The sequence below is a fragment of the Bos mutus genome, chromosome 16 (genome assembly GCF_027580195.1).
Source record: "Bos mutus isolate GX-2022 chromosome 16, NWIPB_WYAK_1.1, whole genome shotgun sequence".
In the NCBI taxonomy this organism is placed as follows: domain Eukaryota; kingdom Metazoa; phylum Chordata; class Mammalia; order Artiodactyla; family Bovidae; genus Bos; species Bos mutus.
The window spans coordinates 65,583,666-65,602,921 of NC_091632.1; the positions used below are offsets into that span (position 1 = coordinate 65,583,666).

The window sequence follows — 19,256 nt, forward strand, 5'->3', positions numbered from 1 at the left end:
GAAGAAGGTACTATGATCAACTTCCTTTCAGAGATGGGGAAATAAGGCCCAGAACTGAGAGGTAACTTGCCCAGTCACCTGATTAAGTGATGAGCAAGGATTGGACTCCAGGCCGTTTTATTCTGGAGTCTACACACATTAATTCTTTTTTGGACCATCTCCAAGGTGAAGGCAGAAACTAGGAGATTGAGCAAGAGAATATGATGAGAAAGGGGATGTGTCCAGTAGGAATGTTTTTGATCTAACCATACACTTCTTTTATTCCACTTCTTATTGCCAGTAGTTCTTTCTTTGTAGAATAAAATATTAATAGGAAGAACTCAATAGATGTTGAGTGAGTGAATGAATAATTGGAGGTTAGAGGTTCAGGCTTTGCAGTGAGGAAGACTCACTGGATGAGGCTGTCCAACTTCGAGGTACTCAAATCCACATCCCACAAAAGAAAACCAGCTGCATCAGAACCCCCTGGGGTGGTTTCTTAAAAACAGACTCTCAGTTCCCAGCCCTGACTCACTGCAAAGTGAATCGAGGTCAACGTGGCATGCTATGTCCTGAATCAATGCCTGGGAGATTCGGATGGACAGCCACTTTGCTACCCACTACATTGACCAACCAAATTTGCCTGGGATTGAAATGTGATATTTGCGTTACGTAAAGTGCAGCCATAAAGGAATGAGATTGGTTTTCTTGTGTGAATCCTCAAGCAGCTCTGAAGGTGATTTTAAAAGAGGAATTCCCCAAATGTTTAGAGCAGTCACAGGATCGCTGAGGTAATTACATCGTCTCCCCAAGTGACTATTTTGTAGGGAAATGCTCATTTGGATTTGCAGTTTCTGGTGTGCTTAATAAATACCAATTTCATTACTAAAAGAGCATCCCTTCATAAATGTGGATAAAACGGAAAACATAGAGGAACAGAGCATTCATCCGGCATTATTACTATGTATATTCTTCACATCATCGTTGCTCTCTGTGTTTGGAGAGGAATCGGTCAACTGGATCATTTTCTGAGCTCCATGGACCAGCATCGTCCCTGCTTATATTTGAATTGTTCACAGCACTTTGACCTTTACCAGAGAGCAGCTCTACATCGGTGTCAAGCATTGTTATCATATAGTAGAGCTTTTGTGAAATGGTCGGGGAGGGGACCCAGTACACTTGTGCAATAGGCTAACTGCCATTAGAATTCTATAGAACATTCCTCAGAATATGATGTGAGCTGTGGTGATGCTGAATCCGGGCAGTGGTTAACATCGTTATATCAGGGGTCTCCTGGATTTTTATATCTTAGCTTGGTCTGGTTTGGAAGATGGGAAAGAATTTCTTGTCCTGATATTGAATACATTAGACCTCTGTGCTATTAATTCATGGCTATCCACAGGTCTAGTAGATTTCACAGATACAGCTGGAAACAGCCACCATATATACTTTATCTCACAGTAGTTACGCAGAAAATGAAAAAGAATCAATTCCAGTATAACAATCTTTTGGCTTAACTATTTTTTTCTGCCCTGCATACAGGTCTAATTGCTTTAATTCTCGTTTTATCTTTCTATAAGGTAGGAATCATATCCACTTCATTAGATCATTGTAAGCGATAACTAGAATTAGAATTGATTTCCTTAAAGGGGCAATACCTGTGGAGAAGCTTCCTTCATTTGAATTCTTCCAGGCATTTTTTTCTTTTGGGGCCTTCATTCATTCCTTTAATACATATTTATTGAACATCTACTGTGGGCCAGTGATGCTTCTAGGTGCTGGAGATTTCACTGGGAAAAATTAGCCAGAAAATGCCATGTTCCCAAACAGAGGGCAAGGCAAACAGTCAAGGAAATAATGTCAATTACAAGGTATATTAGAAGGCATTAAGGGGTTCAGAGAAAACAGAGCAGGAAAAGCAGGTGAGGATAGGTAGCAGGTGTTGATTCGGTTTTTTAAAAATTTTAATTTTATTGGGGTACAGTAGATTTACAATGTTCTGTTAGTTTCAGGTATACGGCAAAGTGATTCATTATACATATATATATATATTCATTCATTTTAGATACTTTTATCATATAGATATGATACTTTTATCATATCCCAGAGTATTGAGTAGAGTTCCCTGAGCTGTACAGTAGGTCCTTGTTGGTTATCGCTCTTATATATAGTAGTCTGTGTATGTTCATCTCAAGCTCCTGATTTATCCCTCCTCCCCACATTTCCTCTTTGGTAACCACTGATTTATCCCTCCTTCCCGCATTTCCTCTTTGGTAACTATAACTTTGTTTTTGATATCTATCAGTCTCTTTCTATTTTGCAAACAAGTTCATTTGTTTCATCTTTTCTAAAAAGTAGATTCCACATGTGAGTGATACCATATGATGTTTGTTTTTCTCCATCTAACTTAGAGGAGAGGATGACACTTCAACAAAATCTTGAGCGAAGTGAGGAAAGCCCCGGCAGCTTTTATGGAATCGCATTCCATGGGACATTAGTCCTGACAAAGGCTGAGCTTAAAAAGGGTTTTGCTGTTTCATACGTTTGGAAGTAAATTTTAGAGATTTATAATGCTTGTTAACACATTAAATAATTTAAAAAGGCCTGCTGGGAAGAAATCTGTTTAACTCAAACATGCATGTGTGCTGAGTCGCTTCAATCATGTCCGACTCTTTGCAACCCCATGGACTGTGGCCTGCCAGGCTCCCCTGTCCTTGGGGATTCTCTAGGCAAGAATACTGGAGTGGGTTGCCATGCCCTCCTCCAGGGGATCTTCCTCACCCAGGGATCGAACTCATCCTTATCCTGCATTGGAAGGTGGGTCCTTTACCACTAGCGCCACCTCGGAAGCCCTAACAAACATATTTAAAAGTATTTTTCTTTCTCCCTCCTTCCCTTCCTCTATCCTTCCCTCCCCCTCTCTTCCCCTTCCTCCCTTACCTTTCCTAATAAGCAGAGCAACTACAATGGGTCTGAACCAACCTTCAAACGTGCAGGCAGCCCTGCATGATCAGTGCTGATGATCAGCCCTGATGGTCAGTGGAGCTTCTGAGGCAGAGGAGTCCAGGACAAACGCCTCCATTCTGGAGACCCAGACCTAAATAGGAGACCTCCATCTGCCACTTTGTCTCTGAGCGAAAGAACTTTCCTCATGTTGGGTTTCATCATCTTGAAATTGGGCATCGTAATCATGCCAACTGGGCAGGGTTGTTGTGAAGAGGAAATGAAATACAGTGTTAAAGGACTTGCTAAATTGTAAAGTCCTACAAATACGAGTGTCCTAGGGGCTTTTTTGTTCACTTTTATGGAACCTGGGCTGAGTCAGTCCCCGGTCATTACCCTGCCTGCGGTTCATGGATACAGAGCTTGCCAAAGGAGCGTCGCAGAAGGACTGAGCGTTCTGTCTGTGAGAGAGTGAAGAATGGCACCCTGGACCAGAATTCAAACCCTGGGCCTGACTAGCATCAGGCTCCAGTTAGCTAAATTAACTGGTCACAGGCCCATTTCTCCACATGAGCCAGGGTTCCCCAACTTGGGTACACATTGGAATCACTTGGGGGTTTTAAAAACATACTGTCACCTGGCTTCTACTCTTGCACATCCTGCATCCTGACTTCTTTACTGCCGGGTGTGTCTTGAAAGTGAAAATGTTAGTTGCTAAGTCGTGTCTGACTCTTTGCAGCCCCATGGACTACAGCCCACAAGGCTCCTCTGTCCATGGGATTCTCCAGGCAAGAATACTAGAGTGGGTTGCTATTTTCCTCCTCTAGGGGATCTTCCCAACCCAGGGATCGAATCCCGGTCTCCATCATTGCGGGCTGATTTTTTACTGTCTGAGCCACTAAGGAAGTCTGAGCATTGAGATAGCTTTTAAAAGCTTTTCAAATGGTTCCAGTATATGGTAAAGTCTGGAGCTCACTGATTTAAGCTAATCCTTGTGATCTTGTTTTTTAGCAGCCTGGCCAAGAGAAAAGCTTCCAAGTAGACTGTTGTTACAAATCAATGAATTAGATTCTTTTTTTCTTCTGGGAAGGTAAAGAAGTAGGAAGGAAGAAAGGCAGCAGCTGGGGGGTGGGGGGCGGTGTGCGGGGACAGAGGAGAATTTGCTTTTATCAGCTGCCTATTTGGACAAGGCATATGCCTTCATATGCATTTCATCTTCCTAATAATTCCAATACTTAAATAGTATCCCATTTTAAAGATGCAATCATTTGATCATAAAGAGTTTAATATATTTCCTAAGGACTTTGAAACAGGACATCAGTCCCATTTTTCTTGGTCCTTTCCACCACGCCATGACAGCCACTCAACTTTCCTTTAGGTTCCCAATGCCTTCTCCCGCCCTCTTCTTCCTCTCCTTAGCTTTCTGGTAAAATCTGGTTTGCAGCATGTATTTTATTTTTTGGTATTTAAAATGCCATATTTTCTTATTAAAAAAAAAATAACCCTAAAGAAAAGATAACATATTTAGGCTTACTAGATCTGGGTATCTGACATGTGAGGATTCATTATTCAATTTCTTTATATTTGAAATGTCCCATTAAAAACAAAATTTTAACAAAGAATAAAAGTACATCGATGGCAGATGAAATCAGTGTTATATGTTTTGGAGAGAGGGGCAGTTTTGTATTTTATGTTTTCATATGATTAGGAAGTGACATACTTTATTCCCTTGTACTAACTGTACAGTAAGGTAGCTTAATAAACAGTAAATGGAGGAGTTTTCTGAGAGAGACCCCTTCAGGCAAGAATACAGAGTGGGTTGCCGTTTCCTGCTCCAGGGGATCTTCCTGACCCAGGGATCAAACCTGCGTCTCTTGTGCCTCCTGCAGTGGCAGGTGGACTCTTTAGCACTAGCGCCGCCAGGGAAGCCCCTCTAGGCACCGCACCTGTGCTCTATAGCTTAGGGCCTCTCAGGAAGGCTGGCCCTGCTGTTTCTATTTCCCAGATAAGCTCAAGCCTTCGTGGAATGGGAACAGATGCAGGCAAATGCTCTCCCTTGATCCCGGTTTCTTCATTGAACATTTATGGGGCACCTATTGTGTGCGAGGCACTAGGAATTAAAAAGAGAGCTAAGACACCTGTGACACTAAAGGCAGTTACAGTTGAGCATCAAAGACAGACATAGCAAGGATAATTGAAGTATGATAAATACGGTCAGAGAAGTGTGTTGATGGAGGTAGAGAAGAAGGCATGATGGACCACGCTAGACTGTTACTCAGAGGGTAGGGGGCTTGCATTTTGGCATCGAGGTGACTTTTTTTTTTGGAATTTTTTTATTTTTAATTGAAGGATAATTGCTTTACCATATTGGCTTGATTTCTGCATTTCTACATCAACATGAATTAGCCATAGGTGTACATATGTCCCCTCCCTCGTGAACCTCCTTCCCACCTCCCACCCTTTCCCACCCCTCTAGGTTGTTACAGAGCCCCAGTTTGAGTTCCTTGAGTCATACAGCAAATTCCCATTGGCTATTTACATACGGTAGTCTATATGCTTCTATGCTATTCTCTCCAATCATCTCACCCTCTCCTTCCTACCCTCCCCCACCCCCCCTCCCCCACCGCCACTGCCTTTATCCATAAGTCTGCTCTTCAAGGTGACTTCTAAAGTGTGTGGTTAGGTTCACTCATGCACCTCTCTGGAGATTACCTAACCACCAATGCTCAAAAAATTCTTCCCTGAGGATGGTAGGGAAGTTACTAAACAGGAAATCCAGGTTGAAAGAAGTTGAATGACTTGCCCAGGGTCGCAAAAGCCATATGAGGTAGAAATTCGACTCCCACTAGCGTGTTCTGACTCCAAGTTTAGTGTTCTTTCCATGACACCGAGTTTCCTCTGCTGGGTCAGCATCTGGCAGGGCCGCAGAGCTGAGCGCATAGTCGGTGACTCGTAGCATCAGGTGACACCTTGATCATTTTTTCCAGTTGAACCTGGTTGCCAAGGAAAAGTTTCTCCCTTCTGAACCTGGGCAGCAAATATCTCAGATGAAAATACAGCCTTAAAATGAAAGAACTCCAGAAAACCCCAGGTGTAAAATTAAAATCTGAAAGTTATTGCCCTATTCAGAAATGTATGGTACAAATACAGGTGTCTACAGATATTTAAAATCCCCAGCAGTCTTTTGCCTTGTTACATAATTTCATATTTTACAAATTAGGTTTTATTCAAACAAATGCAACTTTATGTCAGATGCTTGTAAGTCCTTTACATTGATAACCACCCCACCCCCCATCTTTATTACCAGCTTAAGTCACTGCCAATCTCCTGATGATTCCAAAACAAATTCTCTGGCTACAGATTTTTGTCTAAATCTCTGCTAAGGCTGGTGGAATCCGGCTGTTGCACAAGTCTTGAAGCTTAGTATATCCCAAACCAAATTCATTATTTTCTCAGCATCACCTTTATTTGTATCTCTTTAACATCCTATCACTAATTCAGTTGCCCAAGCCAGTCAGGAAAGCCTGTCGATTCCAGCTTTCCTGCTAAGTTCCCTCCCATGTCTCTTCCCCACCTCACTGCCACAGTTTTGCCCACAGCGCCCATTCCTTGGCACCTAACAGATGCCCTGCATCTTAACTGTACTCCCTGAAACAATGAGTATTTCTCCAAACTAATCCATCTTTCTTAGTACCCACAGCAGTGTCCAGCCAGCTTAAATCAAACCAGAGGGCCCTTCTTATTTTAATTCAATATTCAGATCTTTTTAAAAGGGTGGCCCATTTTCTCCATATTCAGTAAAATACCTTGGTAATAAATTTCTTTGATGATTGAAGCTTTTATTGTGTCTCAAGGCCATCATTCTGAATATTGGTGATTACTATACACTCTCCATGTTGTAGTCAGCATGACATTTGGCTGAAATGGATGTGTTATTCTCTTTTAAGTTCAGTTTTTAAAATAAACTATTCTTACGTCAGTGGTTCTTAACCTTTCTGGGGTCATGAACTCTTTTGAGAATGTGATGAGACGTATGGGTCTTTTTTGAGAGCAGTGCATAGACACACACAGGCACACGCACATGTTGCCTACAACTTCAGGACTCCCTTATTCATTCATGGAGCATGAAATCTGGGTTGAGGACCTCTGCCTTATATGATATTGTGGTCTTTCATAAAAAAGGCATGGAATGCATTTCTGTTTTAAAGAAATGGTCTTATGAACTTGGTCCTGGTTGATAAATGGCTGTTCTTACTACTTGGACAATGTCTTTCAAGTATGGAGTGGATAGGGTCATTGATCTGTATTGTCATTCTGATTATAAGCCTAACTGTAGGACTTTGTGATGTCCTATAACTAGCAAGATGTAGTAGAAATCAATTTAGATCCTCAGCCAGAGGACCTAAATTCTTGTCTTTCTATGCTCTACTAAGTTTGTAAAAAAATTTTAGAGACACAACTCTAGTGTAAAATGAGGCACATCTGCCATGATTGTATTTCATTGTATTGGAAGAGTGTTTTCCTTCCTGCCATTTCACTTTCTCCTAACAAAGACCTGATGAGAAGGTTGGTGAGTTAAAATTTTTCAACGCATAGGAATAAATAAGGAAAGGAACACAGAGAGAAGCGTCTTCCAAATGAGTTACATCAGGGAATATATAAGAGGTCCCATTCTGGTTCTAGCTCCCTCCTGTCTTCACCATATACCTGTGCTCTTCAACTAACTTCATGATTTAATTCAGGATAGCAACACCTGAATCTAACTCATCAAGGCATAAATGGTTGAACCCATTTACCTCAAAAAAAGGTTGTACAACACTCTGATTGTGGTAGAAAGAAAAGTTGTAGGCAAGTATGAATAATGACTAATAACATTGTGGCTGATATGGTCGGTTACTGGTATACACAGTTATTAATCATTTTATCTCATATAAAAGGGGCCGTCTTGGAAAAGGTAGTAAGTTTGAACATATTTCGGTGTATGGATTTTTTTTCTGAGCTACCCTTAACTATACTCAGGAATTAGAAATACAGTTGTGGTTAATTTTACCTGAGCTCCCCAGCATATTTTTGTATTTTCCAAAAATCCAGTCCTACTAGACTGCTTACTTTTCTCCTTGTGCACGAAGGAAACTGCCGTTAAGAATGATTCAGTTTTTTGCCAGATATCACCCGATCAATAGTGGATCCAAGAGAAGATCACAAGGGACTATGGTTCCCCACTTATTTTCCTATCTTTTAAAGCAGGAAAATGAGTATCTTGACACTTAGAAAATTAAAAATACAGCAGAGAAAGGTTCATAAAAGCTAAAAAGTCATAATTGTCTAATTGCCTTACAAATATGACAATTATATATGTGCCCACTCTTTTCCCTCACTCTCATTAAGTTCTACCCCATCAGAATATGTTTCCCCAGGGACTTCCCTGGTGGGCCAATGGCTAAGACAATGTGCTCCCAATGCTAGGAGGCCCAGGTTCAATCCCTGGTCAGGACGCTAGATCCCGCATGCTACAACTAAGAGTGTCTATGCTCCAACTAAAGATCCCGAGTGCCACAATGAGCACCAGGTACAACCAAATTTTTTTAGAAAATATTTACAACCAAATAAGTAAATATTTTAAAAAATATACATTTAAGAATATGCTTCTCCAATTAAATAGTTTTGCCTATGATCTTACCTGGGCTACCCTCATAGCTCAATTGGTAAAGAATCCGCCTGCAATGCAGGAGACCCCGGTTCGATTCCTGGGTTGGGAAGATCCCCTGGAGAAGGGAAAGGCTACCCACTCCAGTATTCAGGCCTGGAGAATTCCATGGAGTTGGACACAACTAAGTGACTTTCACTTCACATGATCTTACTTGTTTTTTTCAAGGCCTGTCTGAAATATGGAGAAATAAGCTTGCCTTTTGTCCAGTTAAAAGGATAAAACATTTGCTATGTTAAATGTTCGATGTCTGTCAAATTAAACATTGGCATCCAAGCTCTCCAAAGGGCACTTTTGTGTCAATGAGTGATCAGAAACTGTTTAATGAGAACCAGTTGTTGTACTTGGCACTTTGTTAGGCAAGCCAGAAAAGACAGGGAACAAAACTCAAAAACCTATAGTCCTGTTCCAAAGGAATTGAGAGTGGAGAGTTAAAAGCAAACCCCTGAAATGGTTAAATAACAGTGATGTCATATGTAGAAGTGAACACCAAAGAACAGAGAGAGACGATGATCACACTCAAGAATGGTAAATAATGGTTTTGTGTGCAAAATAAAATTTTGACTTGGACTTGACCAATCACATTGAATGCTTGGGCAATGACATTGGAGTAGGAGTTAACAGAAGGTGTGCCGTGGGCAGTGGGTGTCTAGCCTGACTGCAGGACAGTTGGGATGCAAGTTGAGTAGGTAGGTGAGTAGACAGGCAACGAGCTTAACAATGGCAGCTCAAGGCACTTGAATTTGAATCCCAACTGTGTAACTTTGGGCAAATTACTTAACTTCTCTGTCCCTCTGTTTCCTTGGGGGATACAATGTGAATAACCAATAACCCTTCTCTCACACTGAGGTTGAGAAGATTTAATTAGGTTTATTACTTCTAAACACACGGTTAGAACAGTGCCTTGTATATGTTCCATCCACCTTAGCGCTTTTACGCCCTTTGGTTTGATTGGGAAGTTACAAACAATTGTACAACTTCAATTGTACAATCAGTTGTAAACTGAACATGTTACAACAATATCAACTATTATATTTAGGATAAAGCCAGAAAATAAAGACTTGAAAGTAGCCTGAGAAGTTTGAACTTGAATAAACAAGAGAGACCAGTTCCCCGCCGGAACTGGATTTAGACAAGCTGGGCTTACAAGGGATCTACTCAAACCTCCAGAGAGCTTGAGTTCGTCGCCTCAATACTGGTTGCTCAATAGCTCAGCTCTGGGGGAGGAAACTGCTTGGTGACCTGCACGAGCATGTGGATTGGTGACAAAACAGCACAGAAGGCATTTGTCTGAACAAAAAAACTTGAATTTCAAGGGATTAAAGTTAGTCACATTTTGATGGTTCTTTCTCTTGGCAGTGGGTCTTTAAGGGTCTACTTCTGAGGTTAATAAGTAAACAAGCTGGAGAACCAAGTTGGTAGATGGAATATTAATGAGTCCCTCTTGGATAGTTACTGAAAAGTCACCAAGAACATGGAGAGATGATGTCTCCTTAAGAGTTCTGAATAGCCTCTGCCTTCTTTAGAATCATCTTTGACCCTGATAACCTCTAAACACGGGACAAAACTACACTGATTCATCCTTTGGGCATTCCAAGAAGACTGATAAGCAAAGCTAGACAACTATGTCTGATTATTAAGGGTGATGAGATAGAGTTCACTTCTGGAATGTACTAAGTCAGGAGTCCTGAGACCCTCCCTAGGTTTATTTTAGTGAGGTTCTGCTCCAATGTAAATGGTCTGGTCTTTGCATAATTACAATGACTTCCCTCTGGAATTTGCTAGTGATTCTTGATCTGTGAGTTGAAATGGAAAAGCCCTAGGAATTGACTTGTTGTTTTCATTACATGGAGCCAACCTCTCAAATAGGTAAACTGTTTTTAAACCTACAGCAGCTGAAGATTATTTTGGATGAGTTCAAAAGTTTTTCTCAGATTGGGGAGAAAAACTTTTGAACTCATCCAGATTTGACACTCTCCTTCATGCTTACTATTTTGCAAACTTGGCTTCTGCTGTCATCTTTTAGGAATTTGAATCAGTGACTTCACTTATTCATGATGGTGACCAAGGTCAACAGGGGCTTTGGAGGGGGGCGGTAAAAAAAATCCTAAGCCCGTTCTACTACCCCAAGTGGGGAATTAGTGATAAAGAAGGGCAAAGTGTTTGCCAAACCTCATGCTAGATTTTTATTTTTCAGCAATGCATAGTACTGTAGTGATGAACATACACAAGACTGTGATTAATAGAAGCTACGTAAAACATACCAATGTACAAGTGATGTAAACTACAGATTACAAAAAGACATGCCCTCCGTTTTACCTGTCATGTAGACACACCATCTAAAATACATTCTCATGTTTGCAGAAACAAACACAAAGGAATATTTTTTGAGACCTTCCCTACTGATTCCAGAGAACATGAGAGAAGTGACCCATAGAGTGAATGATCAGCAATAATATCTTGGTATTAAAAAAAAAAAAAAAGTTTTCTTGCTGTTGTAGAAGAATTCAAATAAAAGGTAGTTCTCCTTTCTGCCCTTTTAAACTCCCCTTGTGGGTCAGACGTCCGGGAGCACCCCCAAATTTCCGGATGTGTCCAGAGAGCCCCTCAAATAGGGAGTTGGTCCTATTCTGTCTTTCTCTCTCTTTTTCTTCCCTGCCCCCCGCCCCCCATTTTTAAAGGGCTTTAAGGAACATCTCTGGGAGACAAAAATAGCTCCAGTTGTGAGAGGCCTACACGCTGGGAATGCAACTGAGAGATGCAAGTCAGCAAGTGCCAGCCGAGAACAGGAATGTCTGGCCCTGGGTGGATGCTCCTTGCTGTCTGGGTGCCGCTTCTCTGCCTGGGCCCGGTGGGTAGAAGGGAAAATCGTTTTTCAGGGGTGGGCGGTGGGTCGGGATGGTTTGGGGTCTGGCCTTGGAAGGAACAGAGACCCCAGCGTTCGGGGCCGAGGGGCGCTTCTTTCCCCTCCCCCCAAGTTTCCCCAAACGTCTTTTGCCCAGCCGGGGATTGGCGAAGGTCAAAAGGGAGCCGTTGGCACTGAATGTCACCCTGAAGGTAAAATGAAAGACAAAAGATGAACGCATGCTTGCTTTCCTCTCGGCAGCGGCGGCTGCGGCGGCAGTAACAGCAGCAGGATTTAAAGGGGAAAAAAAAAAAACCCACACACACAAAAAACCCACACGCACAGACACATAAATACACACCCAGAGGCGTCAATTATGCCAACGCAATAATGCAATCAAATCATGACAGTGCCGGATTTTTTTTTTTTTTTTTGAGAAATCTAGATATTTATTTTGCAAAAGGGAGAGAGAGAAAGGCATGCAAACAGAAACGTGCACATACCACGTAACCACCCGAGGAGAACCTGGCAGCCTCTCTCTTCTTCTGCCAAGTTATCATTGAGAAAACAGACAGGCATCATGACGTCCTGGGTCACAGGGAGTGCGGACCGACGCTACCAAGAGCAAAGGGAGGCGCCCGGGCGCTCCGGCTAGCGGCGGGCGCCCCTCGGCCCCTGGCCGCCCGGCTCGGTGAGTGCACAGCCGCGCGGGACGCGGACCCCGGGGCCCAGACCGGCCCCGCACCCGCGGGGGCCCAGCGGGGGGCCGTGCCCTTGGCCCCGGCGCGCCGGCCGGCACCCCCTCGCCCGCCCGAGGTCGCGGGAGCCCAGTTAAAGGAGGCGTGTGTAAGATGTGCAATGTTCCTGCATGGGGGTTTTGTAGACTTTCCCAGCCAAAGCGACCGGCTTCGGCTTCTTTAAAATCCCCGACGACTCACCTGCTTAACCTGCTGCAGTTCTGACCCTGCCAAGGTAACTGGTCCAAACCCTTATCATCAACATCTGGAGACAGACATTTGCATCGGGGGCATCCTTGATTTGCAGTCCTGGTGGAAATCTCTATTGCTCCCCCCTTCCCCCCTTCACTTGTTTAGAGTCTCTCGGAGAAAAAAAAAAAAAAGCAACCCCTCCCTCCATAACACAACCATGAGTACTGTCCCCCTGTCGTAGACTCGCCTTACCATGACTGCAAAACTGTCAGCGCGTGTGTGCTAGAGACACTGATCAATTCTCATTTCCATGAGATTTGTTCTTTAAAACACCTCTCCCATCCCCCTTCCTGGATCGAGACTTCAGGGCTTGGGAAAGTGGCAAAGAGTAAGGGCAGAGTTAGGGCGCCGGGACCGGGGTGGGGGATGAGTAGGGGTGGGGGCCCTAGGGGGCGAGGGGATCGGGGCAGGGGGTCGTTGGGGAGAGGGTGGTGTCCGGAGTTGAGGACCGCTGTCGTGGGCTGGAAAAATCCTTCTGGTGCTTGCTGCTGCTGTAGACCTAGGTGTCTCCTTCCTGTCCTCTACGCCTCACCCTCTGTGTTTCCCCAACGCGTTCACCTTCCCGTGGGACTCTCTGAAGTTACACGGAGGTCACCCGACCGTCATTTAAGTATTTCAAACCACCCACCCCCTTCTAGCCTTCAAGTCTCTCCGATGGATCTGCAGGCTAGACCCCCTCCCCCCCACCCCCCCAATGTTTGGTGATGAGAGTCTCAGAGACAGAGACACACAGAGGGCCAAGCTCTCCTCCTCCTGTTCCCTTCCCTGACCCCCACCCCCCCCACCCCCCTTTTCAGAATCTTAATGAACATTTCTGGAAAAGTCCGGAAGGGCCTGGAGAAGTCCCTCGCGGTGCCTCGATGTTGTGGAGTGATTCTGTCTGTGTTTCTCTCTCCTGCTTGCTCGGGTGATGTTGTGAATTGCCACACGGGGCGGTTTCAGCTACGGAGGCTTGTTTGCTGTGGGTTGGTGTTGTAGGGCCAAGCACCAGTGGCCTCCCAAGAAGACACGGGCAGACACTGAAAGCACGTGATTTTTGCTACTCCAAACCAGAGGGCAATGTTGAAAATAACACCTTTTCTCTCTCTTTAAAAAAAAAGAAAAAAGAGGAAAAAAGAAAGAAATGCTCAGCATGTGAGTTAAGTGCAGCTGTTAGGGCCACGTATGACTTCCTACTCTTTTCAGAACACTCCTGCTTAATACTTTAAGTCAAGAAGCAAGAGACCTGGGGATGTTTTGAAGTGGTGCGGAGCAGCTGAATGACTTGGTCTAGTTTTGAAGAGAGACTCTCTTTTGTTTCTCACGCTGCCCAAAGTCCAAATAGGGGAGTGTGTTTGGAAAAGGCCCAAACTCAGAAGCAGCAGGCAAGAGAAAAGGGGAAGAAAAGTTCTCCAGGGGAAGGCAGGGGATGTGGTTGGGGAATGGGAAAGGGGTGTCTGGATTCTTTTTTATTTTTTCCTGTCCAGTAGGTTTGATGTTACCAAAATGAGTTAACCAACCTGAGAAACAGTTTTCTGTCCTTGTAGGGAGGAGAGGGAAATTTGAACAGTTCTCAGATCTGAGCTGAGGAATAGCTGACAGAAGAAGGTACTTGAAAATATGGATGGAGATGAAGTCACGTGATGGGGCTTCTTTTCCTTTAAATACGAAAAGAATCGAGTATATCATGAAACAGGCCTAGATGATTTCTCAAATATAGATCTGTCTGTTAAGCATGGCTTTGTTATTTTTTATTAAAACAGTTCTCATAACTCTTTCCACTCATGTTATGGAGAATTAGAAGCGTTTCTGTGGAGGATGGTATAACACAGAGAGCTGTCCATTGACTGGGGAGATGAATGTCAATAAAAGATCATTTCTTCAGCAAATCAAAATAGCATTTAAATCTTAGTGCCTAGTGTCTACTGAAACCCGCCAGTCTTCATTAAGGGGGGATTGCCAAGGGAGCCAAGGGAACTTCTGATGGGTGGTGCTGTAACAAAATAGAGCAGGTCGATCCATTTGGTTTCTATGTCTGTGTCACTCAATTTACTCTGTACAATTTTTTCAGAAATTAAAAGGTTACCAAGAGAGTTCCATGTTCCCATCTCCAACTGAGCACCACTTATTACTGCGACAGGATTTCAATATTAAGTGATCTGGAAGATATTTCATCTTTCACTTTGAGTTCTGAATTTGAATCAGCATGAGATGGCAGGACAGCCAGATAAGGTGTAACCAACCTCCCTCGTAGGCAGGCAGCCGAAGGGCTGGGAGGGAAAGTGTTGCTGAGAAGAATATTTGAGGCTGTTCTCAGGAACCTTGTTTACAGGGATATTTCAGTTGCAGCTAGAATTTTCGCAGGAGCCTGCCGGAGGTAATGGGCTTATGTTTGAAATTGATCCCAAGTGTCTCTCTGTTTTTTTTTTTTTCTTCTTCATGAACTTGCTACTTACCTTAGCTGAACAGTCAAGGCAAAACTTTCCTGATGCCCTGTGACATTTAATAATATAGACAAATCCCTGGTTTAATGTGTCCCAGGAAGGTAGGTTATTTATGAGATTCTCTTTTTTTACAGATATGTCCATGCAAGTAGCTTTAGCCCTGTTTTATTTCTTTTTTAATATTGTGCGTGCTTGATTGTGTTCAATGCAAAACAAATCACATCCAAGGAAGTTAAAGGCTGCCTTACAAGTTGACCTGTGAAATTGGTTTCAATTAGACACTGGAGATCTCATTATCCCAGTGAGGGAAATTTATGACATAGAAAGTAGGAATTTTGTATTTGTTTCAAAATTGTTGGAAAACGCTGGGAACAGAAAGATTTTGAGGGAAATGCCAAAAGCCACATTAATGAAGAAAAACAATGTTGAGATACTTTTGAATAATAGATAGGATATGTAATGGTCAACCACAAGATAAAATTTTTACACAGTATCTTTATGGCTTTAAATGGGCTGCATTGTAAACTAAGCTTACTCCTCTATTAAGTCATTATACTTTTCAATTATTTAACATTTCTGGCCAACCTATCTTCTGTGGTCTTTTTCTGTACACATCAGAAATGATGTGTACACTAGTAATTGCTGGTTGCTAGTGTGGGGAGTTTGCAGTGGAGAAAGGTTTAATTTTAACTTCTTGGGATAAGTACTACAAAGAATGCACAGAGGAAAAAGCAAAGGTATGGAAACAGATGGAGCACTATGCAATGAAGAGGCTACAGCCTCGAAATGTACCTAATACCATTTGAGTTACTTTCAACTTACTAAGAAACCTGGACAGTATCTGCCTTCTAGGTACTGTGCATTTGGAAATACTATATCTCTATTTAAATGCAGATCTCTTCTGTTTTCTCCAGGGAGCAGTTGGCGAATCTTTCCATTGAACCAATGGTATTAAAAACCCAACTGAAAATTTCTTTGTGAACAATAGAGTCTGCCGTTTTGAAGTCATGATTACCTAGTTTCAGAATATTTTGATTTTTTAAAATTCACTTACAGTATCTTTATAAAGTCAAAATATGTACCTCATGTGCAAACAAAGAAATTTTCTCTTGTCACTTTGTTGTCAGTTTTTAAAAAGCTGTGAAATAATTCTGCTTTACAATTTAGTTTTTGAGGTTAGCAGTGTCATTCCAGTAGAGTAAGTGGACCTTAGGAATCAGAGTAGGGAATTGTATAGGAGTCCTATATGCTCCTTATGGCCTCAGGTGAGCAAATGGCATAGGGTGCTGCAGGAAAGTTCAAGTATCTTCCTCTAGAACCATCTTCTTTACATTACTTTCAACCTAATTCGTAATAGTGTTTTGTACTGGAATCAGTGTTAAGTGGTGGCCAACAAGGAGAAGGACCTTCTTTTGAGAGATGATGGCAGAAAATAATTCAGTCTTTTGGTATAGAAAGTGGACACACAACCTTCCGGTTTTGAATCTTCAGATTCAGGTCACTGGAAATATCTTTGGAAATCATTAAATAAAAATTCCCTAAGTACATATGGTAGTGATGCTAAGACTCTTTTTCACATAGCTAGGGCAGTTTCCTTTTCCTTGGAAATTAGATGCCATTCATTCAAGTGCCTGAATGATTTCCAATTGCGAAGGCTCACTCCCCCCGTAGCTGCTTGGATGTAAATTCTTCCTCCCATTCTCCTTCTGATATGTACACCTTAAACTATTTTATAATGTGCTTATACCATTATGCTCAATAATACCTGTGCTTGTGAAGAAGAATCATTGGTAGTTTTAAGTCAGGCCTCTGTTTATATTTCTATTGTGAAAGATACTTTTATTTGTGTAAACAAGGGAATGATCATAGTTAGCACAAAAGGGGTTAAATACGTTTAGAATTCCTGTGGTCACATGCCAGACCCTGGAGAATCAAAGCTATCTTATTTACTTATGGACACTTACAGCTGTTTCAGATGGCACATCTGGTAAAATAAATAACTTGGATAGGGCCCTATAAAGGATGCTCACTAATGAATGTCCTGATTTTTCTTTCTTTACACAAATGAATTCTTGTTTTTAACGTGGCAAATATGCGTAGCTGTCACAGTGATCTTTGACTGTTTGGAAGATTCAAATTTAGGATGCTAACTTTATATGAAACATAGAAAAACTTTTGTACTCCTGATACTTATGTGGTAGGATAAACTGTGTTTTCCTGTATCTGTGTTACCAGAGTGACCCATTTAAATTCAATCTCACTCTAAGATATATTAGATTAATAAGGCTGATTTTATGACCATTATAATTTATATTCACAAATACTTGTTTTAATTAGCACAATTATAGATTGTGAGGTAAATTTCCATATATGTTAAACACTGATAACAGAAAATAACTAACATTTGTATAAGCGTGTTATGGTTTGTAACCATACATTATCTATAAGCTGTTCTTTAGAAGAATATCTATTGCATTTTCTTATGCAAGAAGGCAATCAGTTTTTATAATGTAAACATCATATGAAAAGAGATGCTTTTATCACCGTCTCCTTCCTCACTCCCTTCCTCTTTCCATCCTCATCCTTCCTTCTTTTTTTAAAAATTCTCTTAATCAGGAAAAAAAAAAATCTAATGATGGTTTTTTTTTTTTTTTGGAGGAGCACATATAATTGCCCATCACACATTTCTATTAAAAAAGAGGCTGCAACAAGCAATCCAGCATTATTTTTGGAACCTATCTTCTGCCTACCAGTGTTCTTGAGGAAAATATAAGGTTGCAGAAATCATTTCATGCCCTGTATGTTTTCAAACATAAATCAGGAAAATTGTTAGCAAGTTATAGCTCTTCTTAGAGACTGTGGCTATAGCGCTCTAGTAAACACAGGCTATATATTTTTCCAAGTTATTATGTGTGGAGAGAAATCCAAAGTTGGCTATTTAGATGAACCGTTTAATTCGGTTATTAGAAATTCATGTTCTATTTAGGATGAACATTTATTTTCCAAAGGTTACAGAAATGGGACATAATACTTTTAGGACCCTTTGGATCCATCAGAGTTAGAAATTTGTGCTTTTTAGCTAATGGGTATTACTGAACATTGATCTTCAGCTCAGGGACAGTCAAAATGGTCCTGAGCAGAGTTTATAGTATGACCTGCCTGTCCTCTTCATCTGAGAACCTTGTCCCTTTGTTTCTTCATTTCTGAAATGAAGGGGTGTGCCTTGATGGTCTCCAGTGATTCTGAATTAAGTGATTGATTAATAATGAATAAACCAATTAATCATACTTTGGGTTATTTCTCTTCTATAAGCTAAGTATTTACATAAGCGTAGCCTTTACGCCATGACTGGAGATGTTAATGTGTAGAGTAGTAAGTCAGCTCAGGTTCAGGGGTTTGAAATGAAAGCCTCATGAAACTTAGACACTCAAGTTTTACACTGAAATTTTTCATTTGTAGATTAATTGTTAGTTCAAGCTTTTTTTTTTCCCACAGAAAATAATCTTAAATACAGATGACTTTACTAGGCGAGGCCATAAAATTTTGCACTACTTATTAGAGTAAATTATTGTACATCAGTGATGGAAAAAAATGCAAAAAAAACAGTGCTGTTATGAAACAAGTGATGAGAGTAACATAAGGCAATAAAACTGACTGATAGTTTATCATTTATCTAGATTCTAGAGGGTTGATGTTTAAGAGAATACACATATAAATGGAAGTTAAAAAAGATAGATGGAAACTATTACAGAGTATCTGAAAGGGACTTAAAAAAAAATTATGAATGAAACTTTTAGTAACTTCAGGATTTTTAGAGACAGGGTTGCAAAATATTTCTTTCCCTGGGAATAGTGTAAATTAGCAGTACACCTAAGTTTATCACCTATAATATGATTTGGGTTTTGACAGCCAATTATTGAAAAGTGGGAAAGTGAAAAAAATGTAGAGAAACAATTCAGTTTGAAGTAATTGGCCAAGATGTGAGAGAAGAAAAGATAGAAGGCAGCCGAAGGTAGAAAAGAGTCATATGGGTGGGTGTGTGTACATGCGGGCATGTGTGTGTGTGTGTTTGTGTATTTGAATGAGAAAGAGCTTGGTCTGCATTTAACTGATCTGTATGATGAGGAACCAAAAGGAAAAAGAGGGAAGCTAATGCATGCACATTCTTCCTGAAGAGAATATGGTATGTGAATTACGTGGAAAAGTATTGGAATTACAGTTTGAGCATGCATTTTGAAATTTTTCCTGGGCCATTCATGCCTGTCTGACCTTGGGGAATTATTCAGTTCTCTGAATTTGTCGTATCGGTAAACATGTACATAAGAAAAGCATTTGATTCCAAGATGGTTGTGGGAGTTGAGTGAGACTCA

General features: G+C 41.4%; 1 protein-coding gene across 3 annotated transcripts in view; it reads left to right on the forward strand.

Annotated features, from left to right (window-relative positions):
• ESRRG (estrogen related receptor gamma) overlaps nucleotides 1-19,256 on the forward strand; it is a 693,205-nt gene that overhangs the window by 38,382 nt on the left and 635,567 nt on the right. The window contains exon 1 of one of the 3 annotated variants that reach the window (XM_070385517.1): nucleotides 12,299-12,446. The exons of the other annotated variants lie outside the window; for them this stretch is intronic. The gene's annotated coding sequence lies outside the window, so the exon portion shown is untranslated. Of the gene's footprint in view, nucleotides 1-12,298; nucleotides 12,447-19,256 lie in introns of those variants that run through there. 3 annotated transcript variants of the gene reach the window in all.